This window comes from Cryptomeria japonica, chromosome 3 (genome assembly GCF_030272615.1).
Source record: "Cryptomeria japonica chromosome 3, Sugi_1.0, whole genome shotgun sequence".
NCBI classification, from domain to species: domain Eukaryota; kingdom Viridiplantae; phylum Streptophyta; class Pinopsida; order Cupressales; family Cupressaceae; genus Cryptomeria; species Cryptomeria japonica.
Window position 1 is genome coordinate 669,599,497 of NC_081407.1, and position 15,203 is coordinate 669,614,699.

At 36.0% G+C, this 15,203-nt stretch overlaps 1 long non-coding RNA gene across 3 annotated transcripts; it reads right to left on the reverse strand.

Moving 5' to 3' along the window:
* Positions 1-701: 701 nt before the first annotated feature.
* Positions 702-12,786, reverse strand: LOC131030654 (uncharacterized). 3 transcript variants are annotated; one of them, XR_009102939.2, is made up of 3 exons: positions 12,531-12,786; positions 12,202-12,386; positions 702-723 (listed from the first exon to the last, which is right to left on the reverse strand). It is a non-coding gene; the product is annotated as an uncharacterized LOC131030654 (long non-coding RNA). The 3 variants fall into 3 exon arrangements; XR_009102941.2 differs by lacking the exon at positions 702-723 and adding an exon at positions 11,855-11,876; XR_009102937.2 differs by lacking the exon at positions 702-723 and adding an exon at positions 11,857-11,879.
* Positions 12,787-15,203: the final 2,417 nt, after the last annotated feature.

Here is a 15,203-nt window from a genome sequence, read left to right on the forward strand (position 1 = left end):
AATTTTCTCTCTCAACTTCTGCACACATTCATTGGCTATATTCACATTCTCATTTAATTCCTCATTTTCTAATTCAACACTTTCTAGATCTTCAAGAGTTATTTGCAATTATTCATCTAACTAAAATTCTTTCATCATACTCATCGGTGCCTTGATTCAAATAACAATGATCTCCCTCAAGCGGTTAAGCTTTTAAGCAAGGGACCAAAGCCCTAATACCAATTGTTGGATTGGTTGAATGGACCAGAACACTAAGAGGGGGAGTGAATCATTATTCATACATATTCGAAAATATTCCCTCAATTTTCAAACCATTTATTGATATATCGAATCTATCAATTAAGCACAACAACATGAAATAGAACCACAAATAGAACATCGCATTTTGTATGTGGAAAACCCAAATGAGAAAAACCATAGAGAGTGTTAACTCTTGAGATAATATAACTAGTTATATGGTGTTTACAAAATGGGTTTGTCACTACCGGATGGCTCACTACCAGATTACAAAAGTAGCTCACTATTAGAATGCTTACTTCAATAGATATAAATGATCTGAGGAAAGATGCATCTCCAAATGCATGAAATCAGTTCTAGGTTAAGTTGATATCAAAATCCACAAAACTTACAACAGATTTAGTAAATAATTTGTATACTACTATTCACAAACACCTACAGGATCATATCCAGTGAAGGATTACTACACTCTACTAAACCAATAACCTACAACAGATCCAATAAAGGATTACTATAGTTCTATCCATACTTTGACTCTATTCCAGCTACTTTGTTGTCCACAACTCACACTATACACAATGCACCGTTATATTCCACTTCTCATCATACATTCACATCTTACATACACATCCATATATAATTCATACCTCGGCTAAAATAATATATACATATGTATATATACCAAAAACATTACACACTAGGATAATATATTGGCCAAGCATAAGCAATATGCTGCTCGGAGAAACACATTATCCAAAAAATCATTAAACAAAAACAACGTTATTGTGTGGGAGAAAAAGTGACACTAAGCAAACATGCCCTAATCTCACTTTCAACCACACACTTGTGGAATACGAAAGAGCCTAGAGGTATCACACAATTGGCTACTTCTTCTTGTGGAAGAGAGAGCTATGGGCTACCTATTAGGATTTCTATTCCTTTGTTGTAATTGAAAGATAAAATAATGCAAGTTCAATCCCTAACCCCAAACTGCAAGTATGAACTAATAACAAGATTGCAGAATTGAACTTAAACAATGGAAAGTGGAAATCTGTAAACACAAGGACAAGACAAGAATGTAAATGCGTACCCGGTGTTAAAATATGAGTGAAAATGTTCAGGACGGGGGCGCGGGCGCCACTGTCCTGATTCTGCCCCTGAAACTGCTCCGGAAACTGCTATTTTGCAAAGTTGTCAAAAATGCTGAAAACTGCTGTCAGAAGGACCAGGGCACCCAACGCCCCTGTCCCAGGGACCAGGGCACCCAGCGCCCCTGTCTTGGCAGGACCAAGGTGCCCCACGCCCCTATCCTGGTCTTTTTCTCTGAGATTTGGTGTGAAGTTCGGTCTCCGTCTGCTTCTTTCGGATCTGTAACTTGCGGCGTCGTGCGAATTCCAAAACCTGGACTTATATCTGAAAAGGTGTGGTGGGCGGCTATATAGGGTTTTGCCTTAGTCAAACTCCCGCTTCGGTGATTTCCACCTCCACGAATAGCCAAGTTGTATTGTAAAATGTATTGTGTGTGCAGACCTAGTGTGTGTGCAAGGTCCTTAAATGCAAGAAAGCAAACTAGAGCAACCTAGAAAGTAAACCCTAATTTCTTGTAAATGATAATGTAAATTCTCTAAATCAAGATGCAAAGTGATCTAAAGCATGAATAAAGGATATATTGAGGCTTATGCAAAGACATGAAAACAACATGAAATCATACCCAACCCTCAAGGGAGGAGTACAAGCCAATCTTCAGTCGGTAATCTCCTATTGTTCTTCAATGTCTCCCAAGCCCTAAATGAATGAAATTGATGAATGCTTGATGGTTGGATGTTGAATGTTATTGAAGTCTTCAAAGATCTGCTCTTTCGCTGCATAGAAGGTCCTCCAAAGCCAAAAATTCGGATGCTTTCAAATGAAGAAAGAGAGCTCTTATATATGAAACCCTAGGTCTTAATTTCAACTTTTGGCCGACCTAGAGATTGAATATCCCGCCAATTTCTTAGGGTTAAGCTTTATTTTATGATTGGATCGTGCTCCTAAAATTTCGGGAAAAATGTCCGGGACCATGTGCACTCCGGGCGCCATGGTCCTCTCCGGACGCCATGGTCCTGACAACTTTTCACCAAATTTTCAGGGCCGTCGGATATGATGATTTTAGAGAGAATCCTGAAGTTAGAGCTGATTTTGAGATGTTTTGACCCCCGAAATCAAGCTCCCAAGTTCAAAATAGGACCTAATTAGGGTTTTTAATTAAATGATGTATTGGAAGAATAAAATGAAAGGGGCACACTTTAATGAAAGGGCCCAACTTTATGATGTGGGAGATGATGAAATAGAACCTTAGACCTAATTAATTTGACTAATTAAGTGCTAAAGGGGAAATGCAATGCAAAATGCAAAATGCGCCAAGGCGGGTGCTAAACTAGGTGTGAAATTGTACCACCCTAGCAAGTGCGTACAATTTACGACGCTACATTTAGCCCCCACTTTAGCGGTCATATGAACACTACGTGCATATGCAAGCTAAAGTACAGAAAAGTAAACATTATTTGAAAAAGGATATATCCATAAGTTTGTCAAACGAAGCCCCCAGCGGTATCTGCAGTACATAGTTAGGAACCACAACCTACAAAACCACATGTTAGATCACAAAATCACCTAATGCTTACTAAGGAAGGTGAAGAAAATTTGAGGGTAGCTATATGCCCCCCCTGTTTCGGCTTGCTAATTTTAGTGAGTTGAAATAGGGTATCATGTTTACCACTTCGAATTGTTAAAGAATATTGATGACAAATGCTCACAAGAAGATTTGATATGAGATCAAAAAATAATGGAGAATCATTTGGTAAGAAAGAGGACTAAATCTCAATTCCAACACAACAAAGAGTGTGAGGATTTGAGAGTTCTCTAACACAAGATGAAGGATGTAAATGGAAACAAAATGCAAAGAGAAGAAAAGAAAGGAAAAAAGCATGAATACACACATTGGTGATCCATGAGAATAATAGTGAGAGAGAAAACATGGACTTCTCGCCCCTAGATCTTGTCTAGGTGATCCATGGGAAAAAGTGACATGGAAAACTAGCCCCTAGAGTCTGTCTAGGTGATCCATGTAAGGGAGGAGAGTGAGAAAGTCTAGCCTTATGCCGCTAGTTCCACTCAACCTCGTGCATGTGTGTGTAAGTGAGGTTAGAAGCACCTCATATTAGTCTATGCCCGAGTATGCTACAACCTGTATATGTATAGTACAAAAGCATGACATCTCGCTCTAAGAGTCTGTGCTCTGGTTCTGAGAATAATCACCTTGCATAAAAGAAAAATGGAGACATCTCGCTCTAAGAGTCTGTGCTCTGGTTCCGAGAATGGCCCATTGCTCAAAAAGTGTAATGTTTATGTTATAAGCAAAGTAGAACAAGGATACCTACCTTCATCACAAAAGAAGATACCCCAAAAATGCAACAATGTCATAGATCCAAGCAAGAGAGTTTTGCACTCTTTAAGCCATGATAAGATAGTTGAAAAGGGATATCTTGTAGTATGTGTAAAGGAGATCCTTAGAGGAGAAGAGATATTTGTACAAAAGACACCTATCCCTGAGAGAAATTGTCTTAGACAAATATAACATCTTCTAGAATAAGACAAAGAAGAGAATAAGAATGCAATACTTCCTTCTTTTGTGAGGTGAAAGTGATTCTTAATGAAGGATGACACTCTTTTTAACCCAATTAGTAGAGTGAATTCATTATGGATGTATTTTACCAAGTGCAAAAGAGGTTGTAGTCAAGGACTTACACCTCTTGTGAGAGAGAATCCTTGAATAGACAACAACAAATGCGTACAAGGCATAACATCAAGTAATAAAGTCCACACCATCCACAAAATAGGAAAAAGTGGATCCTTAGATAAAAATAAGGAAAGATCATTGCCTCCCAAGGATAAGGACAATGAGAAGGACTTACACAATCTTCTAGGGAGAGATTTGGACATAAGCAAAAGAAGAGATGTATGAAATCATTCTTGTCCCCATAGGAACAAGAAAATTAGGCTATTATGTTGCTTCAAAAAATATGATTGCACTTGAAATTGTACCATCATGAATGACAATGAGCCCCCAGTAAATGAGCTACCAATGTCACATAATGATGAGCAACATAATAGCCATTAATGTTATTTAAAGACATGATAGACTAAATGAGGTATTTGAATATGACATGTTAAATGCTCAACTATAAGTGAGATCAAGAACATGTATAAAATGATAAAGATTGAAGAAGAAAAGTCACATGAAATCTTAGAAGAGGGATGAGTGTAATTTATTAGAGCCTTATCCCTAGAGGAAAGGACTTTATGATGAATAGGAGATAAAGATTCATAAGTGGATTTAGAAATTTGAGGGGATTCATAAAGAGATTTGTTCATTGCCAAGATTTCCTTATGAGGGGAATGAGAATTGATAGAAGTAGAAGATGATTTAGTTGAAGTGAGATCATCATCACTACTAAATATAGCATTCACATTAAGAGATGGTCTTTTAGATGCTTTGGTATGTTTGCAGGGATTATAGCCGAGTCCAAAGGCATAATTGTGAAAATTAGTCTCTAGAGGAACTTTTATCCCTTGTTCATGAGCGCCACAACCATTTCCATGATACCCATGCTTAGCAAAAATGCAAAAACCATGACCATAACGATCAGCCATTTCAGGAAGAGAAGGTGGTTTTTCATAAGACAAAGAATCAAACTCTTCATAATTAGAGGTGTGAGGAGAAGAAGTTTGAGAAGCGGCCACAAAATTATTGCTCATAGGTTCAGGTAAGATTGATTGATTTTTAGTTTCTTCCTTCTTTTTAACTTTAAACTCTCTAGGAGGAACCCTATACTCACCTACAAAGGTGGGATTAAAGTCAAGAGATCCCCAATCGTCATCTGCGAGAACCTTCTCAGGATCAAAAGCCTTTTCATGTGTGGATTCAAGTTGAGAAGAATCTTCTTGATTATCAGAGGGTGATGATCCATCCATAGGTATCTTGTTTAAAGAGTCATCATTAGAAGAGGAAGATTTAGAAGAACTCCCTTTGGAAGTAGATGTTTGCAAACAAGCCTGAAGATTAGTATCACCTATCAAGGTATATGTCTTATTGTTATAAATAAATTTAACTTGTCTATGCAATGTAGAGGGGACAACTTGCATACTATGAATCCAAGGTCTCCCTAATAACAAGTTGTATGTTAGATTTCCTGACATAACATGGATAGGAGTAGGCAAAGTAATAGGTCCCACTGTGATGGGTAAGGTGATAATACCTAATGAAGACTTAGCCACATTATCAAAGCCTCGAATGGGACGAGAGTCAGGCTCAATAAGGGATGTATCCACATTCATCTTATGCAATAGATTAATGCTACACACATTAAGGCCAGAACCATTATCTACCAGTGTTCGTCTTATAGCAGTGTCATTTATGATAACCACAATCATCAAGGGATCATATTGATGTTGAATTTCACTAGTAGGCAACTCATCTTGAGTAAACACAATTTGAGTTTTAGGATTCATTACAGAGTTCACCAAAGACACTATATTACTAGATGTATTAGGTGGAGGAACATTCAAATCTTTCAAGGCATCTTGTAACATTCTATGATGAGCGGAAGAAGTTTGGATCAAATCCCAAAGGGATATCTTAGCAGGGGTAGCTTTAAGTTGTTCTATGAGATCATAGTCCTTACTAAGCATTTGTGAAATATGAGGAGCTTGAGGAAGAATAGGTTGGGAAGGAGGAAGCAAAGTTGGGATAACTGGAGGAGGATTAGGTTGCCTATTGTTTCTAGTATTATAAGTATGGGCAACCGTATGATAACTCTCTCTAGTCAATTGCTTAGCATACTCATAAGGGCTCTTAGAGGAATAACCTCCTTGCACAGTAATAACCGGTTTCTTAGGAGTGCAAAAAGAATCATTAGCATAACCACCTTGAACCACTAAGATAGGCTTATTTAAAGGTTGATAATTTTGAGAAGGACAAGCACCTTGGATAGTGAAGAGAGGTTTGTTAGGTGTTTCATTCACATGTATCAATTTGACTGAGGATGGTTTAGAGGAATGAACAAAAGTGTTGGAAGAATTATTGATAGTCTTCTCTTGCACTAAAATCTTATCATAGATTAAATCAATTTTAGGAGAGAGACAAGGGGTAGGCATTGATGTTCTAGTAGGAAGAGTAATACTAGGAAAGGTCATATCATCCTCTATCATCAAAGGATCTACATGGGGAATAAACTCTCTAGGAGAAGGATCAACATTACTCTCTAAAGTCTCACTTTTGAGAGGGAGATCTTTGAAAGAGATGTTAACCATTTTGCTTTGAACTAGGGTTTCCTTATGAGTAGAACCAAGTTGAGGAGAGGGAGATGCTTTATTTTTAGAGGGAGAATAATTGAGATTCAAGGAAGGGGAGAAACTATCAAGGGAGTTTCCAATCTTGATTTCATCCCCTTTGGCTAGGGGTAGAGAATAATCTATACCTTCTTCTAATGGTTCATCCCAAATAGTGAGGTTGTTGAAAGGAATGTTTGAAGTATTGTCAATTTCGGGAGAGGAGATAACATTGTTTATTAATTCCTCATCCTTAGGAGGGAGAGAATCAATAGATGTGTTAAACTCATCCTCTTTCCTCAAAATATGTTCAATAGGGGAGAGAGAATTAAGGAAATTGCTTATTATTTCATCTTCCTTCTCTAAGGGATGCTTATGGGTAAGACCAACTTTAGGAGAAGGGTAAGCATTTACCATTAATTCATCATCTCTAGTGGGAGTTTTGTTGGAAAAGGAAAGGCCATCACTAGGAAATGTAGGGATAATGTCATCTTCTTGCACAAAAGGATCCTCATGAAGGGAGTGTTTTTTAGGGGACACAAAGGCATCAAGGGCATCATTCAACAAAGCATGATCATATCTATTAAAAGGTTTATCTTTTGATTCAAAAGGAGATATCTCTTCATAGAGGGGATAATTGAAAACAACCATGTTACTAGATTTAGTGGAAGAGCTGATAGGAATGTACCCTTGAGAGGAATCATTCGACTTATCTTTCTCATCACAACGAAATGGCATAGTAACAATGTTTATGAGTTTTTGGTAAAATGAAGGTTTGGTACATTTAGGTTTCAAAAATTCATCTAAAGCTTCATCTAACTCATAATCATCACAAATATGAACATCTTGCAAATAAAAATATGACATTTTGAAATTGCATAAAATTTTAAACACACAATGCAAAGAAACACACTTTTTTTTTTTTTTCTTTTTAATGAAAATGAAATGAAAACACACTAAATCTAGATCTAGATCTAACAAATGCAATGCAAGAGGAAGTAATGATAGATTCACGTCGGGTTCACCAAAATGTGTGGGAGAAAAAGTGACACTAAGCAAACATGCCCTAATCTCACTTTCAACCACACACTTGTGGAATACGAAAGAGCCTAGAGGTATCACACAATTGGCTACTTCTTCTTGTGGAAGAGAGAGCCATGGGCTACCTATTAGGATTTCTATTCCTTTGTTGTAATTGAAAGATAAAATAATGCAAGTTCAATCCCTAACCCCAAAGTGCAAGTATGAACTAATAACAAGATTGCAGAATTGAACTTAAACAATGGAAAGCGGAAAGCTGTAAACACAAGGACAAGACAAGAATGTAAATGCGTATCCAGTGTTAAAATCTGAGTGAAAATGTTCAGGAAGGGGGCGCAGGCGCCATTGTCCTGATTCTGCCCCTGAAACTGCTCCGGAAACTGCTATTTTGCAAAGTTGTCAAAAATGCTGAAAACTGCTGTCAGAAGGACCGGGGCTCCTAGCGCCCCTGTCCCAGGGACCAAGGCACCCAGTGCCCCTATCCTGGCAGGACCAGGGTGCCCCACACCCCTGTCCTGGTCTTTTGCTCTGAGATTTGGTGTGAAGTTTGGTCTCCGTCTGCTTCTTCCGGATCTGTAACTTGTGGCGTCGTCCGAATTTCGAAACCTGCACTTATATCTGAAAAGGTGTGGTGGACGGCTATATAGGGTTTTGCCTTAGTCAAACCCCCGCTTCGGTGATTTCCACCTCCACGAATAGCCAAGTTGTATTGTAAAATGTATTGTGTGTGCAGACCTAGTGTGTGTGCAAGGTCCTTAAATGCAAGAAAGCAAACTAGAGCAACCTAGAAAGTAAACCCTAATTGATTGTAAATGATAATGTAAATGCTCTAAATCAAGATGCAAAGTGATCTAAAGCATGAATAAAGGATATATTGAAGCTTATGCAAAGACATGAAAACAACATGAAATCATACCCAACCCTCAAGGGAGGAGTACAAGCCAATCTTCAGTCGGTAATCTCCTATTGTTCTTCAATGTCTCCCAAGCCCTAAATGAATGAAATTGATGAATGCTTGATGGTTTGATGTTGAATTTTATTGAAGTCTTCAAAGATCTGCTCTTTCACTGCATAGAAGGTCCTCCAAAGCCAAAAATTCGGATGCTTTCAAATGAAGAAAGAGAGCTCTTATATATGAAACCCTAGGTCTTAATTTCAACTTTTGGCCAACCTAGAGATTAAATATCCCGCCAATTTCTTGGGGTTAAGCTTTATTTTATGATTGGATCGTGCTCCTAAAATTTTGGGAAAAATGTCCGGGACCATGTGCACTCCGGGCGCCATGGTCCTCTCCGGGCGCCATGGTCCTCTCCGGGCGCCATGGTCCTGACAACTTTTCACCAAATTTTCAGGGCCGTCGGATATGATGATTTTAGAGAGAATCCCGAAGTTACAGCTGATTTCGAGATGTTTTGACCCCCGAAATCAAGCCCCCAAGTTCAAAATAGGACCTAATTAGGGTTTTTGATTAAATGATGTATTGGAAGAATAAAATGAAAGGGGCACACTTTAATGAAAGGGCCCAACTTTATGATGTGGGAGATGATGAAATAGAACCTTAGACCTAATTAATTTGACTAATTAAGTGCTAAAGGGGAAATGCAATGCAAAATGCAAAATGCGCCAAGGCGGGTGCTAAACTAGGTGTGAAATTGTACCACCCTAGCAAGTGCGTACAATTTACGACGCTACAGTTATAAAAAAGTCGGCCTTTGCAAGATCTCTACAAAATTCCTTTACATAAACCATTCTTGGATGCATCTATCTTAATTACCAAAATAGAATAGGGGTGAACCAGACACATAGATGTTGACCCATAATCACAAAACTCTAAGCATAGCAATTGCAAACTCCACAATATAGATACCAAACATACCATAGATGTCAAACTGTAAAATGTGATAGATATAACTGACATAATCGATGATTAAAAAATGCAACTAATACCGAAACATAATATAAACAATAATAAGCAAAACTCGGGATTTCAGAGATGAAGATCTTCCTGAAATGAATCCAATAAATATTCTATGCCTTACTACATCATATCCTATCTTCAAAATTGCAACACCAAAAACATACACCATCCGGTCAAAACCAAGATAACCAAATTTGACATCAAAAAGAACACTGGCAATATTCATACAAGTTTGATAGAGAAATAGGTTTCACTAGTCTAAATATAGAAAATATTAGTCAAACCTATTCACATCAAGATTCAAATTAGAGAAAAACCAATCAGACCCAACTCTAGAGCCTCGGGGGAGCTAGACACTTGTAGTTAACTATTCTCTCTATAATTTTGATATGATTGGATATGATTAAATTAAGAAATGACATAAGAACTAGGGATTTTGACAAGAACAACATAAATAGGAAGGCAAAAATTATGAATTAAGAAAGAGTATTCGATATTGAAATGTGACACATAGAAGAGCTTGTGTCTACAATTAGGGCTTGAAAGTGTTGATCACTATTGATAGATGGCACTATCTAAAGGGTGTTTTGATTAGCTTACATGTGCACAATCCAACTTAGGATTCTCTATACACTATGTTCATAGAATTTGACTAGAAAAGTGTTGTTCACTATTTAGTTTTACTAGTGACCTAGACTTTTTACTAGTTTTAGAAAAAAAAAGGTTGCTCTTGCAAAGAAATGGCTAAATAAAAAGTGAAATGCTTAATTGACAAGATTATACCTTAAAATTTATAATAGTGGGGATGGAATGCTCTTTGGATAGAACCCTCAAGTGTTGATACAATGAAATGACATCACAAGACAAGATCAAGCATCGAAACACACTTTGTATGAAGATTGTTGTAACTTTCCACTTCGTAATCCACAAATCTAAAGAAATTTGCTCATAACGATTTGTCTATGAATTCTCTTATACAAATTTAATAAATATAAGAATGCACTTACATCAAAACTAATTAGGAAATATTCTCCTATACAAGACTCTCAAGGAAATTAATGAATTAGAATGACATGCAACAATAATATTCAAATATTGGTATCAAATAACAATTGGTAGGAATCAACACACTGACATGTTTGAATTTGGGCTCACTTTTAGTGGAGTATGTGCATAGATCCCTATTCTATTAGGACTATGGTATCTAGCAGCATAGTCCACCTAGAAAGGGGTGGAACTTTTCAAGGCACATGATCTAGTCACTAAATGAGCACATGACAATAGTTGGTAGTCTAAGAGCCATAATTAGGCTTGGAACTACCTACAAGGAAGCATATCAAATCAACGGCTCAAAAAGGATTGTGAAATTGCAAGGGGTTATAATTTATGGCACTATAGGATTTTACTTCCAGTCCTCTCACTATACATTTCATGACAAAATTCTCATTTTGTGAACCATATTAATATAAAAATGCTTCAATAATAGAATTAAAAGTTTCATGATCCTAATTGGATACATGATATTTTTCAAGTGACTTCAATTTAAAGCAAGAAAGTTCTAGAAAACTTATAAAAAAGAAAGGTGGGGAATTGACCCTCCTTTTCAAAAATCTCACAACACAACCCTAAGGGTTCTTAACAAAAGGATGATTTTGACATTTAAAACTAAAAAAATACCAAATAGTTTATTGACTGACATATATACCATTATGAAAACTAGCACATTCCAATAAAAGCAATGCTTCATAACTTTCAAAGTTTGCTGAATACTTCTCATCATAAAATCCATTGAGCTTGACAATGCTCTCTTATTATGAGAGTCTAAGACCATTCCCATTCTATGTTTGCCTCTTAATAGAGTGACCAAAAAGAATGTATATCAACCATCATTCCCTTCAAGATATGAATGATCTGGTTAATAACTAAAACTAGATAGTGATGATGATTGAACATTGAGTACAACCACTTAACTCATGAGAGAGAAAACAATGCTTTGAAACCACCTAATAGAAACCTCAATGATTCTAAAAGAAACCCATACAAAATCTCTACAAGGATCTTCTGGATTCAATATTTTCCCCTTTTCATACATGAGAATTTACACAAGATTAAATATATAAACCTTTGTTTCTAATCGGAAATTCTCAAGTATATTCTCAAGGATGAAATATGTTATACACTTTTAATTGTTGTTAAATTCAGAGCTTATGATTTAAGCTATTCTCTAAAGCTGCATTAGAAATATGACTGAATTCGGTAGTTTTTAGGAAATCCATTCTAAGGGGAAAGTTAATTTGATGAAGAGCCATCTCTACTGATAAATGATAGAAGAAAATACAGTATTATGTAAATTTTCTTTTCTATTTCCCAATAGTCAAAATAATTGATAATAATTAATATTAATAGATATTTAATTATTTTTAAATGAAATTAAATAAAAGCAAACAAAATATAATAATTATAAAACAAAATAACTTGATATCTTTAAAATAGGTTTTTACACGAAAATTATACTAATTCTATATCTTATTTCCATTAATGTTACACATAGTAATCAACATAAATTTGTCTGAATCATAAAAGAACATATCAATCAATTTTGAGTAGAATGAGACACGAAGGAGTTGAACACTCACCAGGAGTGTCAATCACATTTACGATTCGGCCATCTTTCCAAGTAGTTTGCTCCAGTTGACACTCCTTTGTAACAGATGTAAAGCTGAACCCTACTTTAAAAACATTGCGCCCAAGGATTGAATTTCCAGTTGAACTCTTACCATTGCCAGTACGCCCCACCAAAATTAAAGTCCTTGCTTCCATTCTAAATTCAAGGGGAATACCAAACAAAAAGAATTGATAGTGTGTTAATACCTGGTAAACTAAAATTTCAGAAAGAAAAGTTCATTATAACAAAATGAAACGATAAAAATTAAAACACCATTTTCTTGAAATCATGAATTAATACCCGATTTCTTTTGCTCTTCCAGATTTCTACCTTCCACCCAAACTGCCAATTGAGATTAAGTTTGTGAAAAAAATTATTGGTAAAAGAAAATGGCCCAAGAGCGTTTAGTTTTCTGCAGGTATGCTTGAGCATTTAACATTTGTCAAATTTTGTCTTGCTAAAAGAAAAATGGCCCAAGAGCATATCGCTTTCTGCAATTATGCTTCAACATTTCACATTTGTCGAAACAAGCGGTGGGAATCTGTTGCTTTGTAAAGCCAAAAGTAAACATTGCGTTGGAAATAAGGCAGGGTGGATGCAGACGAATAAGTCTAGCATGAAGATTGCTCAACTACAGGCAGCATAATTTTTCTAAAATGCGGTGTGTATAATGCTGTAAAGAAAGCGGAATTTAAAAGATGCTATGCCGCAAAATCCTCTGGTGATTCTTATCTTGTCTCGACTGCAACTTACCATGTTTGTAGGACCCATTAGCATATGTTGTACATAACATTCATTAAATGCTTTGAAATTAATTGAGAAGAAAAATGACTATTTTTTCGGTGTCAAGATTCCTTGTGTTTTCCAGGTCTTTACATCTGTTGGAGTCCTAGTCGTGTGATATAGTCATGGCTATCAATTTGACATTATTGACGTTAACAGCTGTAATCTCTTCTCACTAATTATTGAGGTGTGGTTGTCAGCTTGTTATTTCATATTTTTGAGAAATGGTTAACCAATCTTTAAAAAATATCAAACATATATTATAATGTATATTCTCTGGACTGGATAGCAATTATCATGTTTTCTTGGACATACAAACAACTATGTGTTTAGACGTCCTGATCAATAAAATCTTTCCACAGTTTTTTCACTCTCAGTTCTTGACTTCACTTCCATCCAAGAGTTATTATTACAAAAGAGATTTTAACAATATTATAATGTGTATTCTCTGGATAGCAATTATCACGTTTTCTTGGACATACAAACCACTATGTGTTTGGACGTCATGATCAATAAAATCTTTCCACACTTTGTTCACTCTCAGTTCTTGACTTCACTTCCATCCAAGAGTTATTTTTAGAAAAGAGATTTTAACAATAATTTTGCTCTGTCAAATGCTCTGGATCTCCTACAATCTATTCCTCTGCTGGAATTAGTATTCTTCAAGCTGGTAAGACAAGACGTGCTCCCCTCAGCCTCGTTACATGAAGCTCTCGCAAAATATAATCTATGGCAGGGGTCGGCTCTCCTTGGGGGCCTCTTTCCACATCACTTCATTCAATCTAGCCATGCTTACATGGTACTCTATGACCGAATTAAGCATGGCCTTCAACGACAAAATTTTTGACATGTGAAGAACGACCTGCATCAATTCGGCAGACAATTGGATGATCACATTGTACACAAGGTCAAAATTAAAGTTGGGGCTCTAATGGAAATCCTGGAATTAGAAAATGTTGACCCCTGTTTGCAAATATCGCAACCTGTGGAAAGGGGTCGGATCACAGATAGGGTTCCTCACCTCAACGTACCGGTGTAGGATGAAGCCATGAGATGGACTTCCTCCTTTATGCCCATTTTCGATGCCCCTACAAATCAGACCCAGGAAGTCACCGCCATGGAAGAGTAAAGTCATTCAGGCTTTATTTTTTGCTATCCAGAAATTGCTTCTTTTTGATGGATGGAAAGTCGAATGATTACCGGTATGACACAATGTCCTATCTGCCCTTAGCTCTTTGGTGATTGGCTCTTGCTTTTATTTCCACTGGTATTTTAGAACTGATAGAGGAATCATTTTTGCATGTCAACTATCATCCGTATTAAAGGCTTTTCTTCTTATGAACCGGTCATCAAGACTCCATACTGGTACCAAAGCATTGGTATAGCAAAATCGACAACCAGTTGTCGTAGCTCTTCAGTGCTCCGACATTTAGAGCCATGCTTCCCAGTGGCCATGGTAACCGGTTAAGGGGGTCGGTTATTTATGATTTCCCCTAGTCTCGCCCTAGCTGGTTATTCTAATTTTGAATCCCAAGCGACTCATTCTATGAATAGTCCCTATCTATCTCTCCGTATTGGGGGGCTTCTTCTCTATGCCTCCTTTTCTCTTTTTCACTGTATTTGAGCAAGGATATAGGCTTTTCTTCCTAGTTCTTTCCCTATTGAGCTCTTGAATCAGTTTTCTTCTTATTAATATATATATCAGTGGCTTGCCACTTTTGCAAAAAAAAAAAAAAGTAATAAATTATTTTGTCTACAATTAATAAATTGTATTTCATTGTTATCAAAATGTAAATATTATCGCAAAAACATTCTTATATGAAGTGAAGCACCTAATTTTTGAAATCAATGGTTCAAAATTGGGAGAAGGATGGAAGACTATGTAATAATTAGTTATCTCAATCATATGATTAAATTTATAATAATTTAAAAAATCATTAATAATAAAAGATTAAAAATATGGATTTTAATATTATTAATTAGAAAAATAATGCCCATAAAAAGAATCTTGTATTAATTTTTTGTCTTATTAAAGTTTTAATTATTGTAAAATAATTATATTTTGAATTAAAATATTTTTTTTGTATTTTTTTTAAAGAATATTTTTACTTTTGTTTTATTAGATATTCTATCTATTTTTTTAATTTATTCTAATTCTTCTTTCAAAAATTAATTTTTGTTATGTTATTT